Raw genomic sequence first — 22,244 nt, forward strand, 5'->3', positions numbered from 1 at the left:
ATCCCAGTTTACAGCTAACTTCTGGAGATCGTTCCAGAAGGGATTGGGGACACAGGTAAGTTTCAGCACAGCATTCCACCCCCCGGCTGATGGACAGGCGGAGCGTACTATTCAGACGTTAGAAGATATATTGCGAGCCTGTATTACAGACTTCAAAGGTAGCTGGGATGATCACCTGCCACTTATTGAGTTTTCCTATAATAATAGCTATCATTCTGTACGAGGCCTTATATGGGAGGAAGTGCAGGTCACCTATTGGTTGATTCGATGTTGGTGAGACTAAGTTGATAGGCCCATACATGATTCAGTAAGCTGTTCATAAGGTGAAGCTCATTCAGGAGAGATTATTGGCAGCCCAGAGTCGAGAAAAGGTAGACACAGATAATCAACATCGAGACTTAGAATTTCAGGTTGGTGATTGGGTATTCTTGAAGATATCACCAGTTACACCTCAAAAATTTCTCCGTGAATGTACAATGAATAGACCAACGAAGATTATGAGTGTACGATGTTTTACTAAGAAGGGGATGACTACTTATGAGTTTTGAAAATGCGAAAGTTGCAGATTTGCACTTCGGCCCAGTTGGTCGTAAAATAGAATACGGGCCCGTAAAGTGGTTTACGGACCGTAAACTGCTATCATCTTTCAACATTCCAAAACTTCAACTTTTCGCCAAATGTCTAAATGGTTAAATACGACTCAGAATACGGACCGTAAATCGAAATACGCCCCGTAAACTGTGACCGTAAACCACCATGACCTCCAGCAAACCTTTCTGGTTCTGTTATGCTTAAATACGGTCGTGAAAGGCGGAACGTAAACCAGAATACGGCCCGTCAACTGCGTTTACGGCCACTGTGCACTTCGACTACTGTTCATAAAAATCAGATTTTAAGTTAAGTATAAGGGACCCTTTTTCATTCCATTCATTTCATTTTCACTCCACACTTCAAGAAACATCCAGAATACTCTCTAATATTAATCCACAAGAGAAGAAAAGGAAAATCAAGATCAACAACACTAAATCAATGAAATCAAGAGTGTGAAACTCATCAAAGTTCATCTACACCAAGAAATTGCAAAGGAAGTGAAGTAGGGTTTTTGGTATAGAAGAGTATTGCTACTCAAGGCTCGTTCCTACCACATCTAAGGTAAGTTTTATGACTTTCTCATGATGACTGAAGTATTTATACTGTTACACCTCAGAAGTTTTCCCGTACTGGTATGATGAGTGTATGGTGTTTCACTAAGTCGGGAATGGCTAATTATGAAATCTCGGAAAAATAATAAAGTTGCAGAGAAATTCACTGCCAGTGGTCGTATATGGCACTATACGGACCGTATAGTGGTTTACGGACCGTATAGTGCACTCGTCCTTCAACCTGCCAAAAATCTCAACTTTCTGGAAATTGTTGAATATGGTTAAATACGACCCAGTTTACGGCCCGTAAACTGGTTTACGGACCGTAAACCAGGTCGTAAACTGCCCTGTCCACCAGCCAAACTCTCTGCTTTTGAGAGAATGCTTAAATACGTTCACTGGGACGGACCGTAAATCAAAATACGGTTCGTAAACTGCGCATTACGGTCACTGTTCATCCCGACAGAAATTCATTAAACATTATCTTTGAGTTATTAAAAGGAACATTTGCCCTCATTTTATTTCATTCATCATTCATGCAACTCAGGAAACTTCCAGAACTTTCCAAACACTCCATCCACAAGAACCCAAGAGAATCAAAGGGGATATCAAGTCCAACAACACAAAATCTATGAAACCAAGTGCAAGAACACATCAAGGCATCATCTAAGTCAAGAAATTCCCAAGAAGGTGGAACTACGGTTTTGGCTAAGTGAAGAATTGCAACTCAAGGGTTGTTCAACCACTATCCAAGGTAAGTTTCATGATTATTCCGTGTTGTTTGAGGTGTTGGAAAGCATAGACACTTGAAATGTAGAAGGACATAGAAATGGGTCATTGTTGAGTGAATAGTGACATAAATGAATGATAGTAGAATTGAACTATGAACATTGAAGTGTCATGAATACAAATACGTTATAAATGATGTTTATATCATGAAACAAGCAATTAATGTATGAAAACGCAAGGATAAGCTAGAGGTAGAAATAAGGGGAAAATTTAAGGAAAATGGTGAATTTTGCCAATTGTATGTAAATGACGAATGTTGAGTACGATTTTGACAGTAGAATTATAAATGTTGGGAGTGATATGAAACATGAGAAAAATGGTACGAACGATGGAAGTGTTGTACGAATTTTCCTAGAATTTGCGATACGTTCTTGTAGTTAGTTTATTAATGGTAATACGGATTCTCTTATGAAGGTAACGATGTGATATCGACGAAGAATAAGTGAGCGACATCTTAGCTAAGCGACCAAGGTATGTGAGGCTAGTCTTTCTTTCTAATGGCATGAATCTTTGATGTAACTCCCTATTCCCTTCATGAGCTCTCACTTTCTAAGAAGTTAAAAGCCTACACTTATGAATGTCCATATGAGATAAGTTATACGATATGATGATGCTAGTATAATGATGATGTTAATTATCGCTTACACTCACCTTATGTACTAGTTCCTTCAAGGTGAGTCAGAGTATTAATAGTTGTTCCATAATGGAATCGGGGGATCACGACCTTACGTCAACCCGATAGAGTAAAGTTGATCTTGAGCTTTATGCATGTATTACAATGAGATAGGTATTTTATGATGAGTATATTATTATTATGAGCATTTTATGATAAGCATGACATGAGCATTTCACACCGTGCCTAGTTGGCCGGGCAGTCACCGCCAAGGCGGGCAGCTATCCGGATACACCATGACCTTCGGGCATGGGCAGACACCACTAGTGGGCGGCATGAGATGGTACCCCGGACGCGGGAGGCCTGGACGCGGGAGGCCTGGACGCGGGCTAATATTATTGATTATCACACCGTTCCGACATGGACGGGCAGCTTGCATATGATACATACATGTTATGAGGATGAGTATGAGTCAGATGGCACGCATGATTTCCTTTATGATTATCAGACAGATCCAGATATTTCCTGTTGATGTTATTACTATGTTGTTGATGTTTTCCTTCCTTGTTTATGCTTCTCATACTCAGTACAACATTCGTACTGACGTCCTTTCTTCGGACGCTGTGTTCATGCCCACAGGTAGACAGGGAGGAGAGTTTGGCCCAGATCCTCAGTAGCAGTCAGCTGGTTGAAAGCACTCCATTGTCCGGAGGTGCTTAGGATTATCCTTTTGGTATATATGTATATTTTTGGGCACGACGGAGCCTTGTTCCATCCATGAATATACAGTATGTTAGTAGAGGCTCGTAGATACGCAGTGTGGGTTAGATGCTCTCACAAGACGTTTTCATGTGCATGTATATTATTTTGATGGCCGAAAGGCAATTGTATATAAAGTATTTATGTTTGTTTAATTATGATTTTCCTACAACTGGCATGTAAATTGATAAAAGAATATTAGATGGGCAAGATAAGTAGTAGAGTGAGCGGTGCTCGGTAACCAGCTCCGGGTACCCGTCGCGGCCCTAGCTGGGTCGTGACAGAAGTGGTATCAGAGCAGTTCGTCCTAGGAAGTGTCTGCGAGCCGTGTCTAGTAGAGTCTTGTTTATGGTGTGTTGCGCGCCACGCTAATAAACAAGAGGCTACAGGGCATTTAGGAAAATGACCATCCTTCTTCTCATGAAATCGTGCGATAGAGCCATGCTTAAGATTATGTTATTCCTAAAAGTGCGTTATGGTTTCAGAAAATGCCGCCAAAGGGAAAAGCTACAGCTGCCCAGAAGGGCAAAGCTACGACAAAGAGGCAGGCGGAAAGAGAGCCTCCGGCAAATGTAGAGGAAAGCGAATCACAAAGTGAGGCCGCGCCCAATGTAGGAGAGCAGGGAGGAGCCTCAGCTCCGATTCCTCCACCGGGTGTTTCGGGTCAACAAGTGTCCGAGGCCATCCATTTATTGACACAATTGGTTGCCGCTCAGGCACAACGACAGGATGCGGGTCCAAGGGATCGTTCAGCTAGCACGAGAGCCCGTGACTTTATGGCCTTAAATCCTCCAGAATTCTTTGGGTCGAAGCCAGATGAAGATCCGCAAAATTTTATCGATGAGATGTTGAGGACTTTAGAGATTATCCATGCTTCCGAGAATGAATCCGTGGAGTTGGCTTCCTATAGACTCCGCGATGTGGCGGTGTTATGTTATAAGAATTGGGTGATAACAAGAGGAGAAAATGTTCCACCTCCCGTGTGGCAAGAGTTTGTAGATGCCTTTATTCGTCACTACTTGCCACCCGAAGTCCGCCGAGCTAGAGCGGACAAGTTCCTCAATTTAAAGCAAATGGGTATGAGTGCCCGAGAGTATAGCATGCAATTCAACTCATTGGCTCGATATGCTCCGACTATGGTGGCCGACATGGGAGACAGAATCTATAGATTTGTGAGTGGTCTGGGGCCACATTTGTACAGAGATTGTTTGATGGCCTCCTTGCAAGACGGGATGGATATTTCCCGGATACAGGCCCATGCTCAGAATCTCGAGGAACGACAACGACAGCAAAGAAGTGATCGTGATGGTGACAGAAGACAAGGTAAGAGGGCTAGATCTATGGGAGAGAACAGTGAGTATAGAGAGGGATCGAGACAGACACATCCCAGGCACTCAGGTCAGTCCGCGACTAGTGCGCCTCCCAGATTCTCAGACGGAAGGTTCGATCGCTCTTTCCAGTCAGGGCAGGGTCAGAGTTCGAGGGCCCCAAGTTCTCAGTATCAGGGAGATGTTAGTCCGAGGAGACCTCCAGTACCGCGGTGTAGCCAGTGTGGAAAATTACATTCCGGACGGTGTCGTCAGGGTTCGGATGCTTGTTATGCTTGCGGGCAAGTTGGTCACATGATGAGAAATTGCCCCTAAGCGAGGGATAGAGCTGGGACTCAGCCTACAGGTTCAGCAGCGGGTTCTTCTTCAGCACGCCTGACAAGACAGACTCCCCAGACTACAGCAGGTAGAGGCAGAGGTAGAGGGGGAGCATCTACTTCAGGTGCTGTGCAGCCCCGTGTGTATGCTTTAGCTGGGCGACAGGATCTCGAGTCTTCCCTAGATGTTGTCACAGGTACCCTGACTATAGTTTCCCGTGATGTATATGCTCTGATTGATCCAGGTTCTACCTTCTCATATATTACTCCGTATATTGCTGATTGTGTTGGGGTGAGACCCGAGCCAATTAACCTTTCGAAGTATTCACTCCGGTTGGTGATCCTGTAATAGCGAGGCAAGTATATAAGAACTGTGTAGTCATTATACGTGATCGTCAGACAAAGGCTGATTTGATTGAACTTGAGATGATAGATTTTGATGTAATTATGGGTATGGACTGGTTGGCGTCATGCTATGCTAATGTGTGTTGCCGGACAAAGGTAGTTCGATTCAAATTTCCAGGAGAGCCCATACTCGAGTGGAAGGGTAATACAGTTTCCCCAAAGGGTAGGTTTATTTCCTACCTTAAGGCGAGAAAGATGATAGCCAAGGGTTATGTTTGTCATCTAGTTCGGGTTCAGGATACGGAAACGGAAGTGCCAACTTTCCAGTCGGTTCCGGTAGTGAATGAATTCCCAGATGTGTTTCCCGACGAGTTACCAGGTCTTCCTCCAGAAAGGGAAATTGATTTTGCCATCGATGTATTGCCGGACACCGAGCCTATTTCTATTCCTCCCTATCGAATGGCTCCGGTAGAGTTGAAAGAGCTAAAGGCACAGTTGAAAGACTTACTCGAGAAGGGTTTTATTAGACCCAGTTCATCACTGTGGGGAGCACCGGTTTTGTTCGTGCGAAAGAAAGATGGGTCGCTACGAATGTGTATCGATTATAGACAGTTGAACAGGGTGACTGTGAAGAACAGATATCCCCTTCCTAGAATCAACGACTTGTTCGATCAATTACAAGGTGCTAAGTGGTTTTCCAAGATAGACCTAAGATCGGGTTATCATCAAGTGAGGATCAGATAAGAAGACATTCCCAAGACAGCCTTCAGAATGAGGTACGGCCATTACGAGTTCCGAGTAATGTCGTTTGGGTTGACGAACGCCCCGGCGGTGTTCATGAATTTAATGAATAATGTGTTCAGGCCGTTCTTGGATCTTTTTGTGATAGTGTGTATCGACGATATCCTGGTATATTCTCGCACAGAGTCAGAACATGCAGATCATCTAAGAATTGTTCTTGGCGTTCTTCGAGATCGGGAATTGTATGCAAAGTTTTCGAAGTGCGAGTTTTGGCTAAACTCGGTGGCATTTCTAGGTCATGTTATTTCAGATGATGGTATCCGAGTCGACACTCAGAAAATAGAAGTTGTGAAGACTTGGCCAAGGCCTACGACACCTACGGAAATTCATAGTTTTCTTGGGTTAGCAGGGTATTACAGGAGATTTGTAGAGGGCTTCTCATCTATTTCAGCCCCATTGACGAAGTTAACTCAGAAGTTGGCTAAATTCCAGTGGAATGATGCCTGTGAGCGTAGTTTTCAAGAGTTGAAAAACAGGTTGACCTCAGCACCAGTGCTAACACTTCCAGAGGGATCAAATGGCTACGTAGTATATTGTGATGCCTCCGGTGTGGGATTAGGCTGTGTATTGATGCAGCATGGGAAAGTCATTGCATATGCCTCAAGACAGTTGCGAAAGCATGAATAGAATTATCCCACTCATGATCTTGAATTAGCCGCGGTCATTCATGCATTGAAAATATGGAGACACTACTTATACGATGTGCACGTGGACATCTATACGGATCACAAAAGCCTTCAATATATTTTCAAACAGAAGGAGTTGAACCTGCGGCAAAGGCGATGGTTAGAATTACTGAAGGATTACGATGTGAACATTCTATATCACCCAGGAAAGGCGAATGTAGTGGTAGATGCACTTAGCCGCCGATCGATGGGTAGTTTATGTGGAGTTCCTTCGGAAAAGCGAGAAATGGTTCGTGAGGTCCATCGGTTATCAAGTCTTGGCGTACGACCAATTGATTCAGGAGATGCAGGTATTAGCGTTAATAACCCCACAGTTTCATCATTGAATCTAGAAGTGAAGGAACGACAATATGAAGATCATCAGTTAAGCCATTATCGAGATCTAGCTCACGAAAAAGAAAAGTCTCCATTCGAAGTTTCCATAGAAGGGGCCCTTAGATATCGGGGCAGGTTATGCGTACCGGATGTGGAAAACTTACGCCAACGGATTTTAGAGGAAGCACATTATTCCCGGTATTCTATTCATCCAGGTGCAACCAAGATGTACCACGACCTTAAGTTGCTATATTGGTGGGATGGCATGAAGCGAGACCTAGCAGGATTTGTAGCCTAATGTCCAAATTGTCAGCAAGTGAAAGCCGAACATCAAAAACTAGGAGGTTTATTGCAAGCAATGGAAATTCCTACGTGGAAGTGGGAAGAAATTAATATCGATTTTATGGTAGGATTACCCCGTACGCGAGGGAAGTATGATTCTATATGGGCGATCGTGGACAGGCTCACAAAAGCAGCTCATTTTCTCCCCGTCAGGACTACATATTCAGCGGAAGACTATGCTAAATTGTATCTCAAGGAGATTGTACGACTTCATGGTATTCCTTTGGCCATTATCACGGATAGAGGGGCGCAGTTCACAGCTAAGTTTTGGAAGTCCTTTCAAGAAGGTCTAGGTGCTCGAGTTAAGCTCAGCACGACGTTCCACCCACAGACCGACGGGCAAGCCGAGCGCACTATTCAGACCTTAGAAGATATGCTACGAGCATGTGTGCTGGACTTCGGTGGTAGTTGGGATGAGCATTTGCCTCTTATTGAATTTTCCTATAATAACAGCTATCATTCCGGCATTCAAATGGCCCCGTACGAAGTCTGATATGGAAGAAAATGCAGATCTCCAATTGGATGGTTTGAAACCGGAGAAGTACAATTGATAGGCCCCGACTTAATCCAACAAGCGGTTGAAAAGGTTAAAGTGATTCAAGACCGACTATTAACAGCTCAAAGTCGCCAAAAGTCTTATGCGGACAACCGCCGACGGGATTTAGAATTTCAAGCTAATGATTGGGTATTCTTGAAAGTTTCATCAATGAAGGGAGTAATGAGGTTCGGCAAAAAGGGGAAATTGAGCCCAAGATACATTGGACCTTATCGAATCATCCGCAAGGTGGGAAGAGTAGCCTATGAGTTGGACTTGCCTTCAGAGCTTGAATCTGTACACCCAGTATTCCATGTTTCGATGCTCCGCAAGTGTATTGGAGACCCCACGAGGATTGTTCCGATTGATGATGTACAAGTGACAGAGAAGTTGACATACGAAGAAGTGCCCATTGCTATTTTGGATAGACAAGTGCGAAGGCTTCGGAATAAAAAGGTTGCTTCAGTCAAAGTTCTGTGGCGGAACGATAATCGGGAAGAAATGACTTGGGAAGCAGAGGAGAAGATGAAATCTATGTACCCCCATTTGTTCCAATCCCCAGAAGAGATTCAAGATGAGACGTCGACAATATGAGGTATGAATGTTTAATTTTATGTTTTTGGTCGTGTGTGGCCATAAATGTGTTGATATTGTGACATAGCCCTGTGAGGCGATGATATTATGGTTCGTTGTGGTAAATTGGTATTGCCAAATTACAAAGGAAACTCTGGCAAAAATTTTCTAGAATCCCCGAGTGTTGAACATTCGAAGACGAATGTTCCAAAAGAGGGGAAGAATGTTACACCTCGGAAGTTTTCCCGTACTGGTATGATGAGTGTATGGTGTTTCACTAAGTCGGGAATGGCTAATTATGAAATCTCGGAAAAATAATAAAGTTGCAGAGAAATTCACTGCCAGTGGTCGTATATGGCACTATACGGACCGTATAGTGGTTTACGGACCGTATAGTGCACTCGTCCTTCAACCTGCCAAAAATCTCAACTTTCTGGAAATTATTGAATATGGTTAAATACGACCCAGTTTACGGCCCGTAAACTGGTTTACGGACCGTAAACCAGGTCGTAAACTGCCCTGTCCACCAGCCAAACTCTCTGCTTTTAAGAGAATGCTTAAATACGTTCACTGGGACGGACCGTAAATCAAAATACGGTTCGTAAACTGCGCATTACGGTCACTGTTCATCCCGACAGAAATTCATTAAATATTATCTTTGAGTTATTAAAAGGAACATTTGGCCTCATTTTATTTCATTCATCATTCATGCAACTCAGGAAACTTCCAGAACTTTCCAAACACTCCATCCACAAGAACCCAAGAGAATCAAAGGGGATATCAAGTCCAACAACACAAACTCTATGAAACCAAGTGCAAGAACACATCAAGGCATCATCTAAGTCAAGAAATTCCCAAGAAGGTGGAACTAGGGTTTTGGCTAAGTGAAGAATTGCAACTCAAGGGTTGTTCAACCACTATCCAAGGTAAGTTTCATGATTATTCCGTGTTGTTTGAGGTGTTGGAAAGCATACACACTTGATACGTAGAAGGACAAAGAAATGGGTCATTGTTGAGTGAATAGTGACATAAATGAATGATAGTAGAATTGAACTATGAACATTGAAGTGTCATGAATACAAATACGTTATAAATGATGTTTATATCATGAAACAAGCAATTAATGTATGAAAACGCAAGGATAAGCTAGAAGTAGAAATAAGGGGAAAATTTGAGGAAAATGGTGAATTTTGCCAATTGTATGTAAATGACGAATGTTGAGTACGATTTTGACAGTAGAATTATAAATGTTGGGAGTGATATGAAACATGAGAAAAATGGTACGAACGATGGAAGCGTTGTACGACTTTTCCTAGAATTTGTGATACGTTCTTGTAGTTAGTTTATTAATGGTAATACGGATTCTCTTATGTAGGTAACGACGTGATATCGACGAAGAATAAGTGAGCGACATCTTAGCTAAGCGACCAAGGTATGTGAGGCTAGTCTTTCTTTCTAATGGCATGAATCTTTGATGTAACTCCCTATTCCCTTCATGAGCTCTCACTTTCTAAGAAGATAAAAGCCTACACTTATGAATGTCCATATGAGATAAGTTATACAATATGATGATGCTAGTATAATGATGATGTTAATTATCGCTTACACTCACCTTATGTACTAGTTCCTTCAAGGTGAGACAGAGTATTAATAGTTGTTCCATAATGGAATCGGGGGATCACGACCTTACGTCACCCCGATAGAGTAAAGTTGATCTTGAGCTTTATGCATGTATTACAATGAGATAGGTATTTTATGATGAGCATATTATTATTATGAGCATTTTATGATAAGCATGACATGAGCATTACACACCGTGCCTAGTTGGCCGGGCAGTCACCGCCAAGGCGGGCAGCTATACGGATACACCATGACCTTCGGGCATGGGCAGACACCACTAGTGGGCGGCATGAGATGGTACCCCGGACGCGGGAGGCCTGGACGCGGGCTAATATTATTGATTATCACACCGTTCCGACATGGACGGGTAGCTTGCATATGATGCATACATGTTATGAGGATGAGTATGAGTAAGATGGCACGCATGATTTCCTTTATGATTATCAGACAGATCCAGATATTTCCTGTTGATGTTATTACTATGTTGTTGATGTTTTCCTTCCTTGTTTATGCTTCTCATACTCAGTACAACATTCGTACTGACGTCCTTTCTTCGGACGCTGTGTTCATGGCCACAGGTAGACAGGGAGGAGAGCTTGGCCCAGATCCTCTGTAGCAGTCAGCTGGTTGAAAGCACTCCGTTGTCTGGAGGTGCTTAGGATTATCCTTTTGGTATATATGTATATTTTTGGGCACGACGGAGCCTTGTTCCGTCCATGAATATACAATATGTTAGTAGAGGCTCGTAGATACGCAGTGTGGGTTAGATGGTCTCACAAGACGTTTTCATATGCATGTATATTATTTTGATGGCCGAAAGCCAATTGTATATAAAGTATTTATGTTTGTTTAATTATGATTTTCCTACAACTGGCATGTAAATTGATAAAAGAATATTTGATGGGCAAGATAAGTAGTAGAGTGAGCGGTGCTCGGTAACTAGCTCCGGGTACCCGTCGCGGCCCTAGCTGGGTCATGACATATACGTTGAAACACTTGGATTATAGAAGAGTGTAGTAAATGGGTCATAAAATTTGATTAGTGTCATAGTTGAATGATAGTTGGATTGAATTATTAATGTTGATGAGTTGGGAGTATAAATATGTTATAAATGACGTGTAGACCATGAAATAGGTGTGATGTATGAGAAAATGTGATGATGAGCTAAAACCCATAAATGTGGAGAAATTGGAGAAAAATGGTGGAATGTGGTAAATGTAGATAAATGACGATTGTTGATACGATATTGTGAGTGTTGCTGTGAATGTTTGGTAGTTGGAATGCAACATGGGAAAAGTAGTAGAAACAAAGGAAATGCTGCCCAATTTTCCCAGGAAATAGTAGCGCGTTCTTCTCGTTGATTGACTAACGATGGTACGAATTCTCACTTGAAGGTAGAGACGTGACATCAAAGGAAATCAAGCAAATGATAGCATAGTTAAACGACAAAGGTATGTGAGGCTTATCGTTTCTTTCAAAAGGCATGAATCCTTCAAGTCTTATATAATCCTTCTACAAAACGAAGCCTACGAGTCCTTCAATATATTGAATTACATATGAATATGATGGTGATGATAATGAGCTAGAGTATAGCGATTCAAGAAATTGTGGCATGATGTTCCTATAAGGCTAATGATGTTATCTTTGTTAACACTCACCTTATGCTCTATTTCCTTCAAGGCGAGGCATGATACTCATAAACGTTCACAATATAATCGAGGGTTCACGACCTTATGTCACCCCGACATAGTGTGGTTGCCCTTAAAGCTTAACGTATGCTCTTAATGCTAATATATGATATGTCTATAAGATGATTAACAATGCTAGTTTGTAATACGATGATGATAAGCATAAGATACCAAGAAATGATAAGATGATGCTATGTTATGAGATGTGTAATAGTGATGTGTTATGATTGATTTTGTGATGATAAGATTCCACCGTGCCTATTTGGCCGGGCATGTCACCATGAACGCGGGTTGCGTATGATTACACCTCGCCTATATGGCCGGGCATGTCACCGCTAATGTGGGCTGCTATGTTTACACCGAGCCTAGAGGGCCGGGCATGATCACCACTAGTGGGCGGCATATGAGGATTACTCGGACGCGGGTAATGATGCGGAGTACAATGTGACGATGTACGTGATGAAGTATGTGATGATGTATGTGATGATATATGGAATATGACAAAACATATACTATGATGATACAAAATATGATACATGTAAAAAGTATGTTGCTTATAACACTCAAGCAGGTTACATCTTTTCTTATGATTCATGATGCTTCTATGACATTGTTCATTTCATTCCTGCCATACATACTCAGTACAATGTTCGTATTGACGTCCGTTTTCTTTGGACGCTGTGTTCATGCCCACTGGTAGAGAGGGAGGAGATCTTGCTCCAGACTCTTAGAAGTTGTTAGCTGACTGAAAGCACTCCCTTGCTTCGGAAGTGCTCATGATGAATCTTTTGTGTACAGTTGTATGTGTAATCCAATAGAGGCTCGTAGATACTCAATGTGGGTTATGTGGTTTCACGACGTGGATTTTGTGTAAATATATTGATAGATGTTATTGTATAAAAGCATTATGTTTTGTAATGAAAAGCAGTTTCTTTTGTAAAATGAGCATGAAATTGATAAATGATTGTTGAATGATTCTAAGAAGTAATAGTACGAGCGGTGCTCGGTGGTTAGCCCCAGGCACCCGTCGCGGCCCCTAGCTGGGTCGTGACAGTAGTGGTATCAGAGTGGTTCAGTTCTACGAAATGTCTACGAGCCGTGTCTAGTAGAGTCTTTTTTATGGTGTGTTGCGTGCCACATCAATAAACAAGAGGCTACGGGGCATTTAGGAAAATGACCATCTTTCTTCTTATGAGATCATGCGATAGAGCCGTGTATAAGCTTTTATCCTCCCTAATAGTGTGTTGTGATTTCAGAATGCCGCCCAAGGGAAAAGCTATAGCCGCCCAGAAGGGCAAGACTACGACAAAGAGACGGGTAGAAAGAGAGCCTCCGGTGATTATTGGAGAAGGCGAGTCACAACATGAGACTCCATCTAGCATTTCCTCTACCCCGCCTAATGTGGAAGAGCAAGGAGGAGCTCCAGCTCCAATTCCTCAGCCGGTTGCTTCGGGTCAACAAATGACCGAGGCCATTCAGTTATTGACACAGTTGGTTGCCGCCCGGGTACATCGACAAAATGTGGGTCCAAGTGATCGGGCAGCAAGTACCAAAGCCCGTGATTTTATGAGTCGAAATCCTCTGGAATTCTTCGGGTCAAAGCCGGATGAAGACCCGCAAAGTTTCATAGATGAGATGTTGAGGACATTGAATATTGTCCATGCCTCCGAAACTTAATCCATGGAGTTGGCATCTTGTAGACTCCGGGATGTGGCAGTTTTATGGTATAACAACTGGGTATTATCAAGAGGAGAGAATGTGCCTCTTCTGGTTTGGCAAGAATTCGTAGATGCATTTATTCGTCACTATTTTCCACCCGAGGTCCGTCGAGCTAGAGCAGATAGATTTCTACATCTGAGGCAAGGAAATATGAGTGCCCGGGAGTATAGCATGCAATTTAATTCCTTGGCGAGATATGCCCCGACTATGGTGGCCGACATGGGAGATCGTGTACATAGATTTGTGAGTGGCTTGGGGCCACATTTGTTCAAGGACTGCTTCACGGCCTCTTTGCAAGAAGGGATGGATATTTCTCGAATACAAGCCCATGCCCAGAACTTAGAAGGACGACAACAACCACAAAGGGGTGATCGCGATAGTGATAGAAGACAAATCAAAAGGGCTAGATCTATGGGCACAAGCAGTGATTATAGAGGGGGATCGAGGCAGACCTATTCCCAACATTCAGGTCAGTCAGTGACTAGTGCACCTCCACGATTCGCGGATAAGGGATTTGATCGCTCTTTTCCTTTGGGACAGGGTCAGAGCTCGAGGGCTTCAGGTTCCCAGTTTGAGGGTGATTATAGTCAAGGGATACCCCCAGTTCCACGATGTAGTCGGTGCCAAAAATTACACTCAGGGCCATGTCGCCAGGACACAGATGCCTATTATGTTTGTGGGCAGACTAGGCATATGATGCGACATTTTCCCTCACGGTATGGTAGAGGTGGGGTTCAGCCCACAGGCTCAGCAGCTGGTTCTTCATCGTACCCGGTAGGGAAGACTCCCCAGATGTCAGCAGGTCGAGGTAGAGGCAGAGGGGCAGCATCTACTTTAGGTGCCACTCAGCCCCGTGTTTATGCTTTAGCTGGACGACAGGATCTAGAGTCCTCTCCTAATGTTGTTACAGGTATATTGTCTATATTCTTCCGTGATGTGTATGCACTGATAGATCCGGGTTCTAAATTCTCTTATATTACTCCATATGTTGCTGGTTGTATTGGGGTGAAACCCGAGTCAATTAAACCTTTTGAGGTGTCTACTCCGGTTGGTGATCCTGTGATAGCAAGACAAGTGTACAAAAATTGTGTAGCTGTGATATGTGGTCGCCAGACCACGGTTGATTTTATTGAGTTAGACATGTTAGATTTTGATGTAATTATGGGCATGGATTGGTTGGCATCGTGTTATACTAATGTTGATTGCCGATTGAAAGTGGTTCGATTCAAATTTCCAGGAGAGCCCGTGCTTGAATGGAAGGGTAATGCGGCATCTCCGAAGGGTAGGTTTATTTCCTACCTAAGGCAAGGAAGATGATAGCCAAGGGTTATATTTATCATTTAGTTCGGGTCCATGACACCGAGGCAAAGTCGCCAACTTTCGGATCCGTTCCGGTAGTGAATGAATTCCCAGATGTATTTTCTGATAAGCTTCCAGGTCTTCCTCCTGAAAGGAGATTGACTTCGCCATTGATGTGTTGCCGGACACCAAGCCTATTTCTATTCCTCCTTATCGGATGGATCCGGCAGAGTAGAAAGAGTTAAAGGCACAGTTGAAAGATTTGCTTGAAAGGGGGTTTATTAGACCCAGTTCATCATCGTGGGGAGCCCCGGTCTTGTTCGTGAGAAAGAAAGACGGTTCTCTACGAATGTGTATAGATTATAGGCAATTGAACAAAGTGACGATAAAGAACTAATATCCTCTTCCAAGGATTGATGACTTATTTGATCAATTGCAAGGTGCCAGGTGGTTTTCTAAAATAGATTTGAGGTCGGGTTACCATCAAGTGAGAGTTAGAGAAGCGGATATTCCCAAAACAGCTTTCAGAACGAGATATGGCCATTATGAATTCCGGGTGATGTCATTTGGATTGACTAATGCTCCGGCCGTGTTTATGAATTTAATAAACAATGTATTCAGGCCTCTTTTGGATCTATTTGTGATAGTATTTATTGATGATATCCTGGTGTATTCTCGCACGAAATCAGAACATGCAGATCATTTGCGAATTGTTCTTGGCATTCTTCGAGCCCGAGAATTGTATGCAAAATTTTCAAAGTACGAGTTTTGGATAAATTCTGTGACATTTCTGGGCCATGTTATTTCAAATGATGGCATTCAAGTTGACACTCAGAAGATTGAAGCTGTGAAGACTTGGCCAAGGCCTACGACACCTTCAGAAGTTCGTAGTTTTGTGGGGTTGGCAGGTTATTACAGAAGGTTCGTAGAGGGTTTCTCGTCTATTTCAGCCCCATTGACGAAGCTAACCCAGAAGTCAGCAAAATTTCAGTGGAACGATGCTTGTGAGCGTGGTTTCCAAGAGTTGAAAGACCGATTGACCTCAGCTCCAGTTTTAACACTTCCAGAAGGGCTGGATGGCTATGTTATGTGTTTTGATGCTTCCGGAGTGGGATTAGGATGCATATTGATGCAACATGGGAGAGTTATTGCATATGTTTCGAGACAACTGCGGAAACATGAAAAGAATTATCCAACTCATGATCTCGAATTGGCTGCAGTTATTCATGCCTTAAAAATATGGAAGCATTATTTGTATGGTGTGCCTGTTGACATCTATACAGATCACAAAAGTCTTCAATACATTTTCAAGTAAAAGGAGTTGAACCTGCGGCAAAGGCGGTGGTTAGAATTGTTAAAAGATTAGGATGTGAATATTTTGTACCACCTTGGAAAAGCGAATGTAGTAGCCGATGCGCTTAGCCACCGATCAATGGGTAGTTTATGTGAAGTCCCACCGGCAAAGAAAGAGATGGTTCATGAGCTCCGCCAACTAGCTAACCTTGGAGTGCATGTGATTGATTCAGGTAATGCAGGGATTGGCATTAATGATCCCACAGTCTCGTCCTTCAACATGGAAGTGAAAGAGCACCCGTATGAAGATCCTAAACTGTGCCATTACAGAGACATATCCCATGGAAAAGAGAAGTCCTCGTTTGAAGTTTCTATGGATGGGATTCTTAGATACGGAGGCAGGTTATGTCTGCCGAATATAGCAGAATTACACCGACGAATTCTAGAAGAAGCGCATTGTTCCCGGTATTCTATTCACCCGGGTGCAACCAAAATGTATCGTGATCTCAAGATGATGTATTGGTGGGATGGCATGAAGAGAGACATAGCGGAATTCATAGCACAGTGTCCAAATTGCCAACAAGTAAAAGTTGAACATCAAAAGACAGGAGGCCTACTGCAAGCAATAGAAATCCCTACTTGGAAATGGGAAGTGATCAACATGGATTTCATCGTGGGGTTACCTCATTCTCAAGGCAGATATGATTCTATATGGATGATCCTGGATAGATTAACAAAGGCAGCTCATTTTCTTCCGGTTAGAACTACCTACTTAGCAGAAGATTATGTGAGGTTATATCTCAAGGAAATTGTGCGACTTCATGGTATTCCGTTATCTATTATTACAGATAGAGGAGCACAGTTTACAGCCAAGTTCTGGAAGTCCTTCCAAGAAGGTCTAGGCACTCAAGTGAAGCTTAGCACGACATTTCATCTGCAGACCGATGGACAAGCCGAGCGTACTATTTAGACCTTGGAAGATATGCTACGAGCATGTGTGCCGGATTTCGGTGGAAGTTGGGATGATCATTTACCGTTAATCGAATTTGCGTATAACAATAGCTATCATTCCAGCATTCAAATGGCTCCTTATGAAGCTTTGTACGGAAGAAAATGTAGATCCCCAATTGGATGGTTCGAAATAGGGGAAGCACAGCTAGTAGGCCCCGAATTGATTTAGCAGGCGGTGGAAAAAGTTAAGGTGTGTTATATCCCGTATTTTGTGCATTAGGACATTTTAAGCCAACCGCGATAAGTTAAGGACAAGGCTATTTTTCGGTTTTGCCTTAATGCACAAGTTGCTTATAAGTATTATTGGTGTGGAATATCAAGGGCAAAGTTGGAATTAGGAATTAATTATTTCATGAAATGAAAAAAAAAAAGCCACAAGTGGCCGTGTGGCTTGGGGTGGGTTCCCACCCATGGCTTGGCCAATTGCCTTGAGCCATGAGTGGGGGGTATTTGTCCACCTTTTATGGGCTATACATTTATATATATAGATGAGTGATGACAAAGCAAGAATTATTCATCATTTATACAACTCAAGAAACTTGGAGAAGAATATGGAAACATAGTAGTATTCGGCCATGGCTCCCAAAGTTGATGCCAAACAAATTGATCAAGAAAAATAATTTTCTTCTAGTAATTCAACCAATTGGAAGGCCCTTATTAACGTGGGATATTTTTTGGAGCAAACAAAGCATTCATTGTGCAAGTTGTAAGCCCTAGCCAAGATGAGAAGTTCAAGGATAAAGGTAAGATTTAATCTCCTTTTCTATGTGTTAGGGATGATTTGTGAGTGTTGTGGTATGTAGAAATGGATGAAATTCATGAAATATGTATGTGTTGGTTGTGGCCGAATAGGGGCTAGGTTGGTAAGATGTGATTAATTGATTTTATTTAGTATTTTTGGTTGTTGTTGTTGTTGTGGATTCCATGATGAAAATGAAGGTTTGATGGCTTGAAATGAAGTTGTAATCGTTATGGGATTGTTGTAGAATTTAATGTGACGTTAGCATGATATCTTATATTTGTATGAATAATGTTGTTAGCGTGTGGTTGTTGGTATAATTCATGAACTTGGGAAGCAAGGAGTGTGTTGTTGTTGTTCTTATTGAGTTTGGAAGATTATAAGATGGGTTGTTGTGGTTAATTTGAATGTAAATGAAATGCCGTCGAATTGTGTAGAAAGGGTTGCTAACGTTAGAATGCATTTTGAATTAATTGTTGAAGTTGTTAATCTGGCTGTTGGTATTGTTGTTGATGATTTGGCCGAGTTGAATTCTCGGGGTTGGTTGAAAATATAGGGGAAATGCTGCCCAAATTTCTGTAGGTGGATTGCTAGTTTAGAACCAGATTCCTAAATACCTATAGCTAATGTTTGATATCTTTTGACGTTGTTGTAGATCTTGCGAAAGTCGAGACTTAAGTTCGGATTAGCTTAGAATGCGGGCATGGTATGTAAGGCATATCTCTTTATTTCTTTTAGCATGTCCTAGAGCTAAGTAAGGTATGACACGCATCTTGGGGTAACTCTATTTTGTGATTCCGAGCTTGTTTACGATTCTTATTCACTTCTTGACACGAGCATACTTGGCATAGTCGAGTCTGTTGTATGTTGAATAACGAACCAAGCATAAAGAGTCCCTATTCCAAAAAGGGTTCTATAAGGATTAATGCCCTTAACTTTCATAGACGGTCTCGGATTGTTTTGAAACGTTCACAGAGGTTTCTATAATGAATAACGTCCATAGCTTTCATATGCTAACTCGGATTGCTCTGAAACGTTCATAGATGTTTCTATAATGAATAACGTCCATCACTTTCTTATGCTAACTCAGATTGACTCGAAACGTGTTTATGATCCTTCAAGTGTCGATTAGTGTACTTACCTATTGAGTCCCAAAAAAATTGATTTATATGCATATGGTTTCTCACTACTCTGCTTGTGCATACTGTTGTTAGATCTTTCACCGAGTCCCGGGCCGGGTATGTTATCGTGCATAGTGTCACTACATTATTCACCGAGTCCCTCTCTAGAGGGCCGGGTACGGTATATATATATATGTATATGATGACATGATGACATGGTGATATGATGAGATGATGATATGTTATGGCGGCCAGGAGGGCATATGATGACTTTATTCACCGAGTCCCTCACTAGAGGGCCGGGTACGGTATATATATACATGATGATATGATAGTATGCTGACATGATGACATGATTTTATCCACCGAGTCCCATAATGGGCCGGGTAAGATATATGATAAGGATATGCATGATTTCGTTTCGTAATGCACAGGTACAGCGATTTCTTGATTATCATACTTGCCTCCTGGAATCTCTATTTCAGTTATGATTAACCTAATTGCATCTCATGGCTTACATGCTCAGTACATATTCCGTACTGACCCCCTTTTCTTCGGGGGCTGCGTTTCATGCCCGCAGGCACAGACACTCGTTGTGGTGACCCGCCAGCCTAGGACATCCATTCTGCTATTTGAAGTGCTCCCTTGTCCCGGAGCCTATACTTTTAGTACAGATCCTTCTGTTGTGAATACGTATATATATATATATATATATATATATATATATATATATATATATATATATATATATATATATATATATATATATATATATATATGTCTAATTAGGGTACGGTGGGGCCCTGTCCCGCCATATGACACTGTTGTTCTTCTTAGAGGCCTGTCGACATGTATGTGGGTCATGGGTGGTTATCGTTCAGTTATGTCAGTATGGATTACGTTTTGGCAATTCCCTACATTACGATAGCCTGACCGGCTTGTGTGTGATATCATACATGACAGTTTTATATAGCATTTTGTCTTGCATTTATAAAAGCTCTTAATATGCTAAACGCAAGTATGTTAAGGGTCCATCTGGTTGAGTCGTGACAGTACAGGTTGAACGGTAGATAGTATGTTAAGGGGTGCTCGGTAGCCAATACTGGGTACCTGTCATGGCCCTCTGGTTGGGTCGTGACAGAAGTGGTATCAGAGCGGTTCATCCTCTTAATGTCTACAGGCCGTGGCTAGTAGAGTCTTGTTTATCGGTGTGTGGTGCACCACATCTATAAACAGGAAGCTACGGGACCTTTAGGATGTTATCTTTCCTTCTTAATTTAGATCGTGCGATAGAGCTGTATTATCAGGATGGTTCCTCTCTAGCGAATTGTTGTGTCTACAACGATGCCCCAAAGAGAGCAATAGCGTCAGTGTCTAGGAAGATCGCTTCTGATTCTTTTTCCTTGTAGGTGATTGTAGATTGACAAAATATGAAAAGGTCAGCTTCGGATAGTGGGGGTGCTAAGAAGGCCCCCAGAGTATCTCCAGGACCGAGTAAGAGAAGCCTTAGATATTCTATTGAGACTGATCCTTCGGAGGATCCGGCGACGATTCCTCCAGAGTTTCTGCCTCCCAGGGAGGAGGACCCCGCAGAGGACAGTTACGATACAGATCCATCAGAGTATTCTTCTGGGACACCGGATGAGGAGATTTTCGGGGCCATGCCAGCTGCTCCTATGGCGGAGCACTACGTTAGACAAGCCTCCCCGGTGAGTGTTACGGACTACTCCAGTCCCCTTTCCTGGTCGTCAGTAAACCAGGAACTGGCCGGTTATCTATACTCCTCAGATTCAGATACGAGCGATGAGGAAAGTCAGATGAGCAGATGGCGGGTAGACGATGATGAGGAGCACACTTCACATGGCAGCCCACCTGATCAGACTAGAGACCGGTCGGCTACAGGTATATGAGTTCTCTTTGGAACTTTCTATGTATGAGTAATTTCTGTAGAGTACTCTTTAATGGGGCGAGATGAAACCCAAAGAGGCCGACAATCCAGTATTTATAAGTAACGGCGACTAAGGTGTCTCCACCGCCAGTGGGAATCTGGAAACCTTGGATGAAAGGTAGTCATACATACAGATGAAAAGTGAATATTGAGGATTTAAAAGGCTAACACGGTAATTGTATAGTCAGAAGAGTAAGAGACCCTCTCTAGTTCGTAGGGAGACACGTTACGAGAATATTTTGGAAGTTGTTAAGACACCGACGTGCTCCATATTACGTGATGAAGGTCATGCGGTGAGGTGGATGTAATCATACCAGCATTAATGCACCAAATTCCATCAGAACTTCGAGGTTAAGCGTGCTAGGGTGAGAGAAATTTTAGGATGGGTGACCCCCTGGGAAGTGTACAAAAGGTTCCATAAATGTAAACATAAGAGACAAATGAGAAGTTAGGGAAGTCTAAATGAAATTAGAGTATGCGGAGTGGTCAGAAACCTTAAAGAGATCGCCTAGGTCATGGCGGAGCTCCCGGTTCTAGCGGTCCTTCGAACCGCATATATGCCTTGGCCAGTCGACAGGACCAGGAGGCGTCACCAAATGTGGTTACAGGTATATTATTGATCTTCTCCCGAGATGTATATGCATTGATAGATCCAGGCTCTACCTTATCATATATCTCCCCCCTGGTTGCTAGTAGAATTGGAATAGAACCCGAACTGATAGAACCGTTCGAGGTAGCTACACCGGTAGGAGATTCCGTTATAGCAAAGTGAGTATACAGAGATTGTTCAGTAGATATATGTGGCCGATGCACCAAAGCGGATCTGATAGAGCTAGATATGACTGAATTTGATGTTATTATCGGTATGGACTGGTTAGCTTCTTGTTATGCTAATGTCGATTGTCAGAAGAAAGTAGTTCGCTTGCAGGAGAACCCGTTTTAGAGTGGACAGGAAGTACAGCATCACCGAGGGGTAAGTTTATTTCATACCTCAAGGCTAGAAAGATGATTAAGAAGGGGTATATTTATCATCTGGTTCGTGTGCATGACACGAAAGCAGAGGCACCCACTCTTCAGTCAGTCCCGGTAGTCAATGAATTTCCAAATGTATTCCCAGACGAGCTTCCAGGTCTTCCACCTGAGCGGGAAATAGAGTTCACGATAGATGTGCTCCCAGATACTCAGCCTATATCTATTCCTCCCTACAGAATGACACCTGCAGAACTGAAAGAATTGAAGGAGCAGCTGAGGGATTTGTTAG

This window comes from Lycium barbarum, chromosome 10 (assembly GCF_019175385.1).
Source record: "Lycium barbarum isolate Lr01 chromosome 10, ASM1917538v2, whole genome shotgun sequence".
NCBI classification, from domain to species: Eukaryota; Viridiplantae; Streptophyta; class Magnoliopsida; order Solanales; family Solanaceae; genus Lycium; species Lycium barbarum.